Here is a 14223-nt window from a genome sequence, read left to right as displayed (position 1 = left end):
CTAGAGCCCTTACTCAGGCAAAGGTCATGGAAGGATTTCAGGAGTGAGCCCTTCTTTTATATTCAAGGATGTATAGGGGACGGGAGGGGTGGCAATCCACACACACCTGGTAATAGCAGTGGGCCTGAACCAGAGCCCTGGCTCTGTGCAGCTGGAGGGGAGAAGTTGGAAATGTGAACAGTGCAAACAGCCTTTATCTCTTCACCGGGCTGGGTGTAGCGCTCCAAGAAACCCCAGTCTTAGCAACGCCCCAGCCACCTCGGACGTCGCTCCCAGGACGGCGGGAGCACTCCTAAGAACTCCAACATTGGACCCTTCTCGAGTGGTAGCCAGCGGCAAGGCACCCTCCAGTTACGGGAGAACCCCCCCTTAGCTATGTCCTGGAACCAGAGGACATATGGGCCGGATCCAACGGCAGTATTATCATAGTGACGGGTAAAGGTCTCAACGGAGCAGCGTCTCCATTGTGCTGGCTGCTGCACAAACACCTCTCCCACAATGCGAGCGGGGCCCCCTTGGTACCAGGCACTGCACAAACCCCTTTCCCAACCATGACTGGGGCCCCCATCATGCTGGGTACTGCACAGACCCCGTGTTACCAACCTCCCTGCCCTGCCACAGAGAGGCACAGAGTTTCAGGCCAGAGGGGACCATCTAGTCTGACTTCCTGTCTATCACAGGCTACCAGCACCCACACAACAAACCCAACTGCATAATGAGACCGGCGTACCCCAGGAAAACAGACGGCAGACTATTACGTGCCACAGGCAGAGGAGAGGAGGGACCGAGGTGCACCAGAGCCCGAGGCCTCCATGATGGCAGGGAGATGTTTAAGTGAGCTATGCCCAGATAATCCTGGCAAGTGCCCTACACCCACATGCTGCAGAAGAAGGTGGAAGCCTCACAAGGTCCCTGCCAATCTGACTTGGGGGAAAATTCCTCCCCCCTGTCCCCACATATGGCCATCACTGGGACCCAGAGCATGTGCACGAGAACCGCCAGACAAGTGCCTGACAAAGGGAGAACGCTTGGTACCTGCTCAGATCCCTGCCCACTAGCCTGTCTCCAGCCCTGATGTGTCAGAAGAGGGAGATTAAAACAAACCCCTCCCAGAATACATGGGGAGGTTGTGGGGGAGGGAATCCCTTCCTGAGCCCTGCCGCTGGCTGGCTGAAACCCTGGGGCACATGCTATTAGGAACATAAGACCCAGGGGTGCTGAGTCCTGCTCCCCAGCAACCCCATCACACAACTGCCCTCATCAGTGTGTCCAGCTCCCTCTTAAAACCAACTCATCTCAGCCCCTGTGACCTCCCTCCACCCCCAGCCTCCCTTCAGTTATCCTGCTGCTCACCCCTAATCCCAGCCCTTCTCCTCCAGTCTTCCTCCCTGATCCCATAGGATACCCAACAGGGGGCATTACACCCTCCTCCTCCTGCCACCATCCAGCCCTATCTGCATCCCGAATTCCCTTCAGCGGGCATCTGACTGGGGGGCAGGGGGCTTAGCCGCTCCCTCCCCCATGCTGTACGTGGGTCCCAGGCCAGGCTGCAGATCTGACAGGAGCCAGCCACACCCCACCCACGTGGCAGCCGGCCAGGGAACACTTGGGGACGGGGCCTGGCCCCACCACCTCCTGCCCTGGCTCCAAGTCACTGGCAGGAAGGAGCTGGGGGCAGATGGGGGCAGACTGGAACTTTAGGGCCGGGGTTGAGAGTGCATCTCAACCTAGGCCCACGGTGGCTGCTCGGGGGGGCTTTGCCACAGGGGGTTAGGAATTGAGGTGCTAACCCTCCCAAACACAACCTATTCCCACCCCCATCTCTGCCTTATAGACACACAAGCCTCCCATCCCCCCAACAGCCCTTACACACCACACATCCATCTCAACACATACCACCTCACACCCACCCCTGCCTAATAGACCGTGCCCCCCACTATCTCCTCCATGTACTGGGGTGCCCTGGGAATGGCTATCCATTGCCATCTGCTGGCCAACGCTGTGCGAGCTGCACCCAGAGCCCCTGTCTCCTGTTCTGTGGCGTCTGTGGATCAGAGCTCAGCAGCAGGATCTCTCCACCGCTCTGGATCCCATCCCCTGGGTTTGCGTTGGAGCGCATTCAGGGATTGGAGTCCTTTTTCCATTAGACAAAGGACTGGGCTCATGATCCCGGCAGCGCCTCACCCCAAAGCACTTTCTACAGTCCCTCAGTCCTACTGCTGGCCTCGGCAGAGAATCGTTACCCTTTGGATCTACCGGGAGCTGAAGGTGGGAAGCCACTGCCTGTGTCTGTTGTATTATAAACAGGGGGAAATAAAAATATTCCAGAAGAGACCCTTGGATCCATCCCCACAACCCAGTTAAGGAGAGAACCCAGGAGTCCTGATTCCCAGCCTTCCCCCCTCCCTCCGCTCTAACCACTGGATCCCACTCCTCTTCCAGCGTTAGGGATAGAACCCAGGTGTCCTGATTCTCCCTGCACTGACCACTGAGCCCCACTGACGGCCTACAGCTGGGAACAGAATCCACCAGGAGTTCTGCCTCTCAGGCCTTGGTCTGGTGGCTGGAGAGTGGGGAGCTGAGATTCAGGACTGCCTGCATCCTGTTGCCAGCTCTGTTGCTGACATGCTTTGTGACCTTCAGCCTTCTGTGCCTCAATTTCCCCATCTGTCCAAGGGGAGGGGTGGTCATTACCCCAGCAGTGGGTCTGATGAGGGAAGTGCTTTGGGTTAGAGTTGGCTGGATCCTTTTGCTAACACAGCTCTTCCCAGCCGGCCCATGAAACAAATGAGGAAGTCACGCTCCCTCCTTCCACAATCCTTCCGCTGCTCCCTGGAGCTGCCATGGAGACAGGAGAGAGAGAGCCACTCCAATGGGCCGGATGTGGACAATCCAGGCCCCCAGCCAAGACTGGGGGGTGCTGGAGGAGACTCTTCCCTGTAGAGAAGAGACTTGGTGGAGCAAGGATCTAGGGCAAGCGGCAGCCCCAGGCTCAGCAGCAGGTGAGCGGAAGGGGCCTGGATGAGGAGAGGCAGGAGGTGGGAAGGAAAGGGTTCGAGGTTCTCTGGGGCTGTTCCCCGGGCCAGAGAGGGGGGCCAGACCCCCTGCTGCCGGGCAGGATCGGGCCTGAGCGGGTGGGGAGGCTGCTGGGTATGAGTAAGGGGCTCCCCCTGGGATTGGTGTGGGGCAGGGAGCGGTTAGCAGAGCTGAGGGGCAATAAAGAACTCAAGTTAGTTAGTTGCAGGGAGAGAAAACTTTGTTCTCTTCTGGGTCATGGGCCATTCCTCTCCCTCTTTCTCTCTCCTTCTTCCAGTCTTTCTCTCTCGTTCCCTTTTCTCCCCCCAAAAAACATCCCTGGACTAACCCCAAAGGGGGCCAGAGCCAGAGCCAGCTGTTCAAGAGGGTGTCCCACGGCGACAGGGATCCGGCCCCATGGAGACGGGGATCTGGTTCTGTTTCCGCAGGAGTGGGGAGGGCACGAGCTACTTCTGTAGCTGGGAGGAGGTACCTGCACCACCCTGGGTGCTGGGAAAGGTTTCGGAGGGGGGAGGGTGCTGGTGATAAATCCAGCTGGTAGGAGCAGCTGGCTGGTTGGGGAAAACGGTCTCATTCAGAGCACTGGAGGGGGCAGGGATCCGAGCCGGTTTACATGCCTTGCCCCAGGTAAGCAGGTGGCCAAGGGCAGCTGTGTGGTTAGCGCATTGGCCTGTGGTTCTGGAGTCCTGGCTCTGCCAGCCACTCCCTGTGTGAGGCTGGACACATCACGGCATCGCTCCGGGCTGCCCGTGGTGAGACAGGTGCGGGGATTCGTCCCCTGGCTGGGACATTGTCAATTCTTTCTAATGAGAAGGCAAAGAATTGTTAGAATTGCATTTAATTCTCTCACCCCAACTGCACTTCATATGGTTTGGAACAATAACCGTCCCAGCAACGGTCCTGACACTCAGCCCCTGCTGCTGTAACCGTCAGACCCCACTCCCCTGCCAGAGCTGGGGAGAGAGCCCAGGAGTCCTGACTCTAGGCCACACCACTCCATTTAAGGTCTAGCCTTTCGGATGTCAGTGGTTCACTCTCCTGGCATGAGATCAGGGTGGATCTGAGCAGGGTGGAGGGAAATCAGGGGACGAAGTGAGCGATGTCCTTCGTGGGAGGAGAGGAGAAGGCTCGTAAGTCTAAGGCCTAACAGGGAGACTGTCAAGGCTCCATTGGTCCTTCTCAGCCCTGCTAGGGAGGGATGGGGTGTGCATGAGCTCAGACTCTGGGAGGTGAAATACCTTCCTCCATTGGCGCCTGATGCTGGCTTGGGCTCCCAAGAGACGAGATGCCTGGATTCAGGTGCCCCACGTGAGAGGGGGCTGGTTCTGCCAGGAGGAGCTGGGCACTTTGCACATCCACCTCCTGTGAACAGAGCAGCGATTCATATGCAGAGCCAGGACTGCACCTCTTGCCCGACAGCATCGCGAAGCCAGGCAGCTGCCTCATAAGCTAAGGGAGCCACTCCCAGAGCCAGCAGCAGCAGTAAGTCCTTTGTCCCTTTGGTGAGAGCATCATGGGAAGGTGCTAGGCCCTCCCTGAGACACAAAGTCAGGATACCACTCCATAGGCAGAGTGCAACATTTAACCCCTCCTCTGCTACATCATTTCAGTGCTGGTTCGCCTCCTCTCGCCCACTCCTGTGCATTCAAACTGCAGGGCAGCCCTTCTGCCAAGTTTCTCACTCTCTCTGTTGGGCAGGATCCTGTGGGGAGGTGGCAGAGCAAAGGGCTACAGTGGCAAGATGGTTATTAAGGGGATCACCTGGTCCAGACCTCTGAATCTACCAACCCCAGGAGTGGGTGGCCAGAGGGACTGCAGGCTGGTACTGCTACACCCCCGCTTTTAAACAGTCCCCAAGGGGTCCCACTCTTCCTTTAGGTTAGCCCACGCAACCTCCCCGTCTCTGAGACTGAGCCGCTGGGCTCCAGCCGTACTGCTTCACCCCATGGAGCTTTGCCCAGAGAGTCCAACTGGGACATATGCCGGGCCAGAGACTTGCTCACTCCTCAGGGTCCAACGCACCCTGGGAAAGATTTGCAGTGACACCAAGCAGCCTTTACAAACAGTCGGGTCTATTACAACAGCACGGGAAGTCCTTAGGCGAGCACAGAGAAGCAAAGGTTAAGACATATCCACCTCGCCAAGCCAGCACCCCACCCAGCCAAGCAGCCGTGGGCTCCATTTCAGGCTCTCTCTCTGTCAGACCCAGGTGAGAGCCCTGGCTACAGCACTTCCCCTGCCACTTCTTCCCTTTGTTCTTGCCTTGGACTGGCAAGTGGAGAAGTGGGGAACTCCCCCTGGTTGCTAGCTGTGGATGTGCTGGCCGCTGGGGTTCCCACTATCTTTTTGGTTTCCAGCCAGTCCTTCAGTGAGCCATTCAGTCCACCCCAGACAGCCAGGTGAGACACATGCCTCAGGGCTCGTGTCCTGGCCCTTTCCCCCACTGGTTAGCGATGCAAAGTACGGAGGGAAACTGAGGCACACACAGCAAAAAAATTCCCACTTCATCACAGGGCCCCAGCTGAGCTCTGGGTTCTCAGCTTCTTTGACCAGCAGGCCCTCAAATGTCCCCTAGAAGACAGAGGCAAGAGGAGAAGGGCGGAACCTCATCACTGAGCAAACATGGAAGCAGCATGTGTGCTGGCCCTTTCGCGGGGTGGCAAGAGGGCAGGGGACCCTGGGGAACGCCCAGCACCCACCCCTCATGTCTCTTCACTATCTTTGAACCTCCACATTCAAGGCTTTCTATGCCATTAACTGTTTCTCTGTTAGGTGTATTATGGTAGCACTTAGAGGCTCCATTGTGTCAGGTGTTGCACAGACACACAGTGAGAGACAGTCCCTGTCCCAGCTGAGATCAGGGCCCCCTGTGCAGGGTGCTGCACAGATACCCAGTCAGAGACAGTCCCTGGTCCAAAGAGCTCACAGATTAAATGGGCAAAGGAAGGATCATTATCCCATTCTACAGATGGAGAAACTGAGGCACAGGGAGACGAAGTGATGTGACCAAGATCCCAGAGGGAGTCTGTGGCAGAGCCAGGATCTCCCAAGGACCAACCCAGGCTCAGAACACCTCTAAGCCACTGACCCTTATCCTTTCCCTCCCACCAGCCATGTTTTCCCTGACGGAAGTGGCCTGCCTGAGTGACGGCTGGGCCCCGTTCAGTACTCTGAAGCCCTGGTGGGACGTTTTCACCGACTACTTGGTCCTGGCAATGTTGGCCATCTCCATCATCGCAGGGACCCTGCTGATCTCCACAGATCAGGTGGTGTGCCTGCCTGTTGGCAGGACCAGCATGGCTGCAAGTGGGTCCCCAGCTCCCAGACCTGCCTTAGGGCCTCTGGTTGGCCCAGAACCCGAGGCTTCTCCGGTCGGCACCAGGAGGAAACTTCCTGCTGCCCACAGTGGACACCCAACCAACCTTGACTACCAGCAGTACCTGTACATTGGCCAGGTCTGCTACCACCAGGCGCTGCCGTGGCACTCCAAGTACTCCCCATACCTGGCCCTCCTGCACGCGCTGCTCTTGATGGTCTGTAACAACTTCTGGTTCATATACCCCAAGACGTCCTCCAGGATCGAGCTGTTCCTCTCCATCCTCCGGAAGTGCTTCCACTCACCCTGGACAACCAAGGCTCTCTCGGAGACAGCCTGCCAGCCCTCGGAAGGCAAGCTTGGCCGGATGAAACCCTGCTCTGCCCAGATCTCTCAGGTTGGCGCTGGCTCTCAGGCGGAGCAGGCATCCTCCTTCCCTAGCGCCACCATCCTGGACCGGAAGGACAGGGAGCAGGCCAAGGCACTCTTTGAGAAGATCCGCACCTTCCGGGCGCACACTGAAGCTGCCAGCCTCCTCTACTGGGTCTACGTGGGGCAGACGGTGTTCAAGGTGGCAAAGCTCTTGGCCGTGCTGGGCTACACCTCCAGCTCTGCCGGCACCATTGCTTTCAGGCACATGTGCCGGCCGGGCCTGGAGGACCTCGCTGGCCACGCCACCTTCTCCTGCACCCACAGCCTGGCCTACATCCTGCAGAAGCTGCTGCTGAGCTACCTGGCCCTGGTGCTGCTCAGTGGGCTGGTGGGGGTCTACACCCTCTACTGGCTCCTCCGGAGGCCGCTCAGGGAGTATTCCTTTGGGCGAGCCAGCGAGGAGAGCAGCTTCAGGTCTGTCCCCAATGTCTGCAATGACTTGGCCTTCCTGCTGCACATGGCTGACCAATATGACCCGCTCTGCTCCAAGAGGATTGCCATCTTCCTCTCCACCATCAGCGAGAGCCAACTGCTGGAGATCGGACAGGAGCACCGCAGGGACTATGAGGAGCTGCGGCGGCAGGTGGGGAGGGACGCCTTGGGGCCGGCTGGAGCTGAGGCTCTGTGCCCTTCCGGCTCTGCCCCAGGCTGTCAATAAGAAGGCAGACCTGGAGGTGCTGCGGCTGGAGTGCATGGTGGAGGTGAAGCTCTCTGCCAAGGTGGCCCAGATGGGGGCGCTGTCTGAGCTGCAGCTGTACCGCTGCCCAGCCACGATGGAGCCCATGGCCTTGGCTTTCCTGCAGGAACGGCTCAGGGGGCTGCACGTCCAGTTCACTGACATCACCAAGATCCCCTCCTGGCTTTACTCCTTGAAGAACTTGCATCAGCTGCATCTCTCCAGTCACCTCTGCTCCAATGTGCTGGCCCTGGAGGTTCTCTGGGAGCTCCAGAGCCTGGAGATTTTGCTGCTCCAGACCAAGCTGACCAAGCTTCCTTGCTCTATGTCCACCCACCTCCGCCATCTCTGCATCCAGAACGACGGGACCAAGCTGGAGGCACTGGGCGGTCCTGAAGAAGACAAGCAGCCCCCAGCAGCTGGAGAGGATCCCACCGCTGGTCTGGCACGTAACCGGCCTGCAGAGGCTGGGTCTGCGTTCCAGCGGCATCCGCAGCCTTGAGGAGGGGACTGGCTTCCAGCATCTGGCACAGCTCACCAGCCTGAAGCTGCGGCACAACTGCATCGCCACCCTGTCCGCTTCCACTGGGGCAGCGGGCAGCCTGGAGGAGCTGGTGCTATCCCACAACGAGCTGGAGTCTCTGCCCCATGCCTTCTTCACCCTGAAGAGACTCAGGCACCTGGACCTCAGCCACAACCTCCTTCGTCTCCTCCCCGCGGAGATTGGCCAGCTGGGGACGCTGCAGCACCTCTCCATCACCGGCAACAGGATCAGGGCACTGCCCAGCCAGCTCTTTGCCTGTCTGGAGCTAACATCTTTGCAGCTGGCGGACAACGCTTTGACCACGGTGCCGGCTGAGATCGGGAGGTTGGTGCTACTCTCCAGGCTGGAGCTGACAGGGAACCCCTCGGAGTCACTCCCACTTAAGCTAGGCTGCTGCTCCCTGCTTAAGCAGACTGGGCTGAGTGTGGACAACATCCTCTTCGAGACCCTGCCGTCTCATGTGAATCAGGTGCTCGCCACACCCGTCTCTGCTCTCTCCCCCGAGAGGCCTTTGGCTGCTCCAGAAACGTCCCTGGGGGGTGGACAGCTGGGGAGCCTGTTATGTGGCTGGTCTGTAGCTCCGGGGCACAGGGAGGAGATCTTGGTTAGCAGCAGCAAGTGGACAGAGCCCAGGCACCGGGTCTCCGGAGACCTTGCTGGTCATGGAGCCCCCTTGTCCAGGTGGCTGCATCTGTACCAAGTACAGCACCTGCTGCATCATAACCACAGAGCAAAATCTAGCCCCCACCCAAGTAGGGCAACCCTGGCCCATGCTCCTTGCTCACAAAGGGGCTTGGGTGCAGCTGAATCTGGGGTGGCAACTGAAGGGGGGCAGCCCAGGTTGGGGGGATGGGCTCTCCCTGCACAGCCCAGCTGGATGGTGTCTCCCTGGACAACCGGGCTTAGGAGAAGGGTCAGGGAAGCCACAGCAGCTGGAAGATCAGCTGCCCTGTGGATCCATAGCCTGTTACACCTGCAGAACCAGGAGATCTGCTGTGGAGGGGCTACAGGGCCACCCTATGGCCTAGAGGAGGAACGACACCTTCCCCAAAATACCCAGTGCTTCCCCCCTGGATATGAGGCAGCAAGGAGGATATGACCCAAGTCAGCACAGATAAGCTCCTTACCTCCTCTCACACCATGGGACACTGGGCTAGAGGGGGCTCCATTAATCAGTGTGGACACCAGCCCCTTGAAATCCTCACATGAAACACTGGAATAGCCAGACTGGATTGCAGCAGGGGGCGCATCTAGCCCAGACTCCTACGGTGGCCGACACCAGCGACTTCAGAAGAAGGTGGAAGGAGGCACCCAGTGGACAGCAATGGAGTAACCTGGACCCAGGGGAAGATTCCTCCTAGCCCCCAACAGCCCATGCCCTGGAACAGCAAATCTGTCCCTAAACTCCACTGTGTTGTAGTATTTGCCATTCTAACTCTGGACGTTTCCGTTACCCGTGGAAACATCCAAACCTGCCTTGTTCCTGGCTTCAGTGGTACCTTGTGGCAGTGAGTTCCACTGGCTTATTAGGGAGCAGCAAGAGCTTAGAGCCCCACAAGGCACACATTTCAAATGCAAGGGAGAGGGGGACGAGGACAAGGGAGGGAATCTCTTAGCCAAACTAAAAACAAAACGAGTCATGTGTCCATGCACCGTTTCTCCGATGCGGCCACCGTGGCCGCCTGTGGCCACCAGGGGGTTTCCCTGCGGCCAAGGCAGTTTCCTGTGCAGCATCAGCCCCTCCCCGTCCACCCTGTTGCTCCGGCATGTGCTGCCTCTCTGGAGACATAGGGGGGACACACAACGCTTAAGGGGCAGGTGAGGAGGCGGCAGCGGGGGGGGTGTGATGAGGCCAGTGGCGGGTGGGGGGCCCTGGCGGAGGAGTAAGGAGGCGAGCGGCCAGCCAGCAGCAGGGTGAGGGGGGCGGGTGGGAATCTGGCTGCGAGCGGGGGGAGGGGGGCTGAGGAGGTGGGAGGAGAGTGGCGGTGGAGTGAGGAGGCAAGCCGGGCGGGGGGGGGTGAGGTGGTGGGAGGTGAGCGGGGGTGGAGTGAGGAGGAGGAAAGCAAGCGGGGGTGGAGAGAGGTGGTGGGAGGCTAGTGGGGGTGGAGAGAGGTGGTGGGGGTGGAGTGAGGAGGTGAGTGGAGGTGGAGTGAGGAGGCAGGAGGCGAGCGGGAGTGCAGAGAGGTGGTGGGAGGCAAGCGGGGGTGGAGAGAGGTGCTGGGAGGCGAGCGGGGGTGGAGAGAGGTGGTGGGGTGGAGTGAGGAGGCGGGAGGCGAGCGGGAGTGCAGAGAGGTGGTGGGAGGCGAGTGGGGGTGGAGAGAGGTGGTGGGGTGGGGAGAGATGGTGGGAGGCGAGCGGGGGTGGAGAGAGGTGGTGGGGTGGAGTGAGGAGGCGGGAGGCGAGCGGGAGTGCAGAGAGGTGGTGGGAGGCAAGCGGGGGTGGAGAGAGGTGGTGGGGTGGAGAGAGGTGCTGGGAGGCGAGCGGGGGTGGAGAGAGGTGGTGGGGTGGAGTGAGGAGGCGGGAGGCGAGCGGGAGTGCAGAGAGGTGGTGGGGGTGGAGAGAGGTGGTGGGAGGCGAGCGGGGGTGGAGAGAGGTGGTGGGGTGGAGAGAGGTGGTGGGAGGCGAGAGGGGGTGGAGAGAGGTGGTGGGAGGCTAGCGGGGGTGGAGAGAGGCGGTGGGGGTGGAGAGAGGTGGTGGGAGGTGAGCGGGGGTGGAGAGAGGTGCTGGGGGTGAAGTGAGGAGGCGAGCAGGGGTGCAGAGAGGTGGCGAGGGTGGAGTGAGGAGGCGGGAGGTGAGTGGGGAAGCCCTGGGCTGGCCGCAGCCATGAGACCCACCCCCCCCCCACCTGCCCGGAGGAGCCCTGGGCTCACCGAAGCCCGAAGTGCCTCCCGCTCCCTCATCCAGAGGAGCTCTGGGCTGGCCGAAGACCCGAGCCCCCGCACCTGCCGGAAGGAGCCCCTGGCCAGCCGCAGCCGTGCCTCCCTTCCTCTCCCCTCCCCTCTCCTCCCCAGACCAAGCCACCCAGATATGTTTTTAATTATTATTTGGACTTCTATTATGTAAAAGCATTTTAAAATTTACTTCAGAATTGTTATACAACCACTTTTACCAAAAAAAGCAAAAGAAACAATAATAAAAAAGACAAGAACGTGCAAAGCACCTTCTTTGTGTTTCTGTTCTGTTAGGTCCAGTAAAGAATAGAGATAACTGTGCATGTTTTTATTGTTGGGTCTGCAAAAAAACCCCAACCCTGACATAAATAAAGGACAATGATTTGGATTGATATATATGCGTATGACTTAATTAACTTTAGGAAAAATAAATAATTTTAGGAAAAAGTGCAGGTGCAGCCACCAGCAAGAGTTGGTGGCCACACTCTGAGGCCACCAAAAATTGGTTGTGAGAACCCCTGTTTTAGTGCATTTTTGGAGCTCTCCTCTGAGTGAGGCGAGCAGCCCAGGGGCCCAGGCCCAAATCCTGCACCAGGATCCTGTCCCACAAAACTTGTGCAGGTTCGGGGCTTGAGGGATGCACGGTCAGATTTTCAAGCGCCCTTGAACACTGGCGTTTTGAGCTCATTTGAGAAGATGGCTGTCACGTGCCGCAATGGGAGCTGCTGGGCACTGAGCAGGGTGGGGTGGGGACAGACAGGGCCCCCCATTCTGGGCAGGGAGAATCTGGGCTCTCTGTTTTGGGGGGTGAGCCATAGGGCGGAATCTGGGTCCTAATGGGTGGGGAGTAGGCTCCAGGGGAGAATGTGGCCCCTATGCAGGGGGTGAGCCCCACAAGGGGGGTGGGGAAAAATCCATTTGGGTGAAGGAGCAGTGAAATCTGGCCCCAAGTTCTTCTGAAAATCTGGCTTTTGATGTGACAACCAGCCCCAGCTAGAACTTTTTGTGGCTCCTTTGGGGGAGATGCCACGTTTTTAACTAGCCCAATCAGACGCCACCGGGCCCACACCCGGGTGCACTGGAAGCCTCAGGCAGCCAGGTGGGCTGTCACGCCCAGAGCAGATGCCCCATTCCTATCCTGCTGGGACTTCTGGATCCACTTCTTCCCCCCTCTGCAATCACGTCCATCTCTCTGTCGGATAAAAGCACCATAGCACGCCCCAGGGGTGAGCACACCCCCAGTCTGGTGCCCCAGCCCCTCTTAGCCTGGTCTGCTCCAGCCCGGCCCTGGCTTTGGGGCCCTGAGCCACAACCTGTCCCGCTATTGTGCAAGGCTGTGAGGTGCACTGTGGCTCTCTCTCCATTCTGCTGGCGGGACATGAGGTTTATTTGGAGCCCAGCTCCCCGCCTCAGAGGAGCTGGGTGGCCCCTGAATGGGGGGGATTTCACAGGGTTTCCCCAGGAGTCAGCAGACTGGGGATGGGGAGTCCCCAGGACTCCCAGGCCAGAAGGGTTTAAGGGGGAGGCACAACTGCTAGACTAGGGAGTGTTGGGGGAGAGGCAGGTTTCCCACGCTGGGGGAGGAGGGAGAGTCGGGGGGAGGGTCTCTAGTGGGGGTGGTGGTAGCAGGGTGAGAGGCTGGGTGAGGAGGAAGGTGGTGGGGAGTGGCAGAGGGACTGGAAGGGTCCCCAGGCAAGAGTGGGGGGAGGAGGAAGATGGGGGGAGTGCAGTGGAAGGGGCTGGGTCCCTAGGCGGAGGGGGAGGGGCAGGGTCCCCGGGGAGGGGGAGGGGCCCTAGGCTGAGAGAGGAGGGGGAGGGGCAGGGTCCCCGGGGAGGAGGAGGGTCCCTAGGCTGAGAGAGGAGGGGGAGGGGCAGGGTCCCCGGGGAGGGGGAGGGGCCCTAGGCTGAGGGGGGAAGGGGAGGGTCTGGGTCCCCCGGGAGGGTCCCTAGGCTGAGAGAGGACGGGGAGGGGCAGGGTCCCCGGGGAGGAGGAGGGTCCCTAGGCTGAGGGGGGAGGAGGAGGGGCAGGGTCCCCGGGGAGGGGGAGGGGCCCTAGGCTGAGGGGGGAGGGGCAGGGGCAGGGTCCCCGGGGAGGGGGAGGGGCCCTAGGCTGAGAGAGGAGGGGGAGGGGCAGGGTCCCCGGGGAGGGGGAGGGGCCCTAGGCTGAGAGAGGAGGGGGAGGGGCAGGGTCCCCGGGGAGGGGGAGGGGCCCTAGGCTGAGAGAGGAGGGGGAGGGGCAGGGTCCCCGGGGAGGGGCCCTAGGCTGAGAGAGGAGGGGGAGGGGCAGGGTCCCCGGGGAGGGGGAGGGGCCCTAGGCTGAGAGAGGAGGGGGAGGGGCAGGGTCCCCGGGGAGGGGCCCTAGGCTGAGAGAGGAGGGGGAGGGGCAGGGTCCCCGGGGAGGGGGAGGGGCCCTAGGCTGAGAGAGGAGGGGGAGGGGCAGGGTCCCCGGGGAGGGGCCCTAGGCTGAGAGAGGAGGGGGAGGGGCAGGGTCCCCGGGGAGGGGCAGGGTCCCCGGGGAGGGGCCCTAGGCTGAGGGGGGAGGGGGAGGGGCAGGGTCCCCGGGGAGGGGGAGGGTCCCTAGGCTGAGAGAGGAGGGGGAGGGGCAGGGTCCCCGGGGAGGGGGAGGGGGAGGGGCCCTAGGCTGAGGGGGGAGGGGGAGGGGCAGGGTCCCCGGGGAGGGGGAGGGGGAGGGGCCCTAGGCTGAGAGAGGAGGGGGAGGGGCAGGGTCCCCGGGGAGGGGCCCTAGGCTGAGGGGGGAGGGGGAGGGGCAGGGTCCCCGGGGAGGGGGAGGGACCCTAGGCTGAGGGGGGAGGGGGAGGGGCAGGGTCCCCGGGGAGGGGGAGGGGCCCTAGGCTGAGGGGGGAGGGGGAGGGGCAGGGTCCCCGGGGAGGGGGAGGGGGAGGGGCAGGGTCCCCGGGGAGGGGGAGGTCTCTGAATCCCGTAGGAGAGTTTCTCTAAAACCCAGGCCCTGAAGCCTCCAACAAGCTGGCTCGGGGCGCATGCGCATTAAGAGTTGTCCGACACAGGATGAGCAGGCTGAAATATCCACGAACAACCACAAGAGGGCACCAGAATCGCACGCACAGCGGTCCCTTTTCAGTCCGAGGAGCTCATCTCAACCGGCAGGGGGCGCGGTCGGAGAGCTCGGCACGGACGCATGCGTACCAATACCCCTCGTCGGTAGTGGGTGTGTGGCGCGATTACGGCGGCGCAACTGGTTCAATCCCGCGCCTGCGCAGCGTGGCTCGCCAGGAGCTACGGCGGCTCGGCGGGCTCATGGGGCGCCTGCGCAGCGTGGTGTTTGTGTATTCTGGCTGCGAGGCGGCGC

The 14223-nt window shown here is 60.8% G+C and overlaps 1 pseudogene across 1 annotated transcript; it reads left to right on the top strand.

Annotated features, from left to right (window-relative positions):
• Nucleotides 1-2955: 2955 nt before the first annotated feature.
• On the top strand, nt 2956-7448 carry LOC311510508 (volume-regulated anion channel subunit LRRC8D pseudogene; annotated as a pseudogene). The gene is made up of 2 exons (XR_014714601.1): nt 2956-3002; nt 6148-7448. The product of XR_014714601.1 is annotated as a volume-regulated anion channel subunit LRRC8D pseudogene (transcript).
• Nucleotides 7449-14223: the final 6775 nt, after the last annotated feature.

The sequence above is a fragment of the Lepidochelys olivacea genome, assembly GCF_965140295.1.
Source record: "Lepidochelys olivacea isolate rLepOli2 genome assembly, chromosome: 20".
Taxonomy (NCBI): domain Eukaryota; kingdom Metazoa; phylum Chordata; order Testudines; family Cheloniidae; genus Lepidochelys; species Lepidochelys olivacea.
Note: the sequence above shows the minus strand (reverse complement) of the source record. Positions and strands in the feature narration are given on the sequence as shown.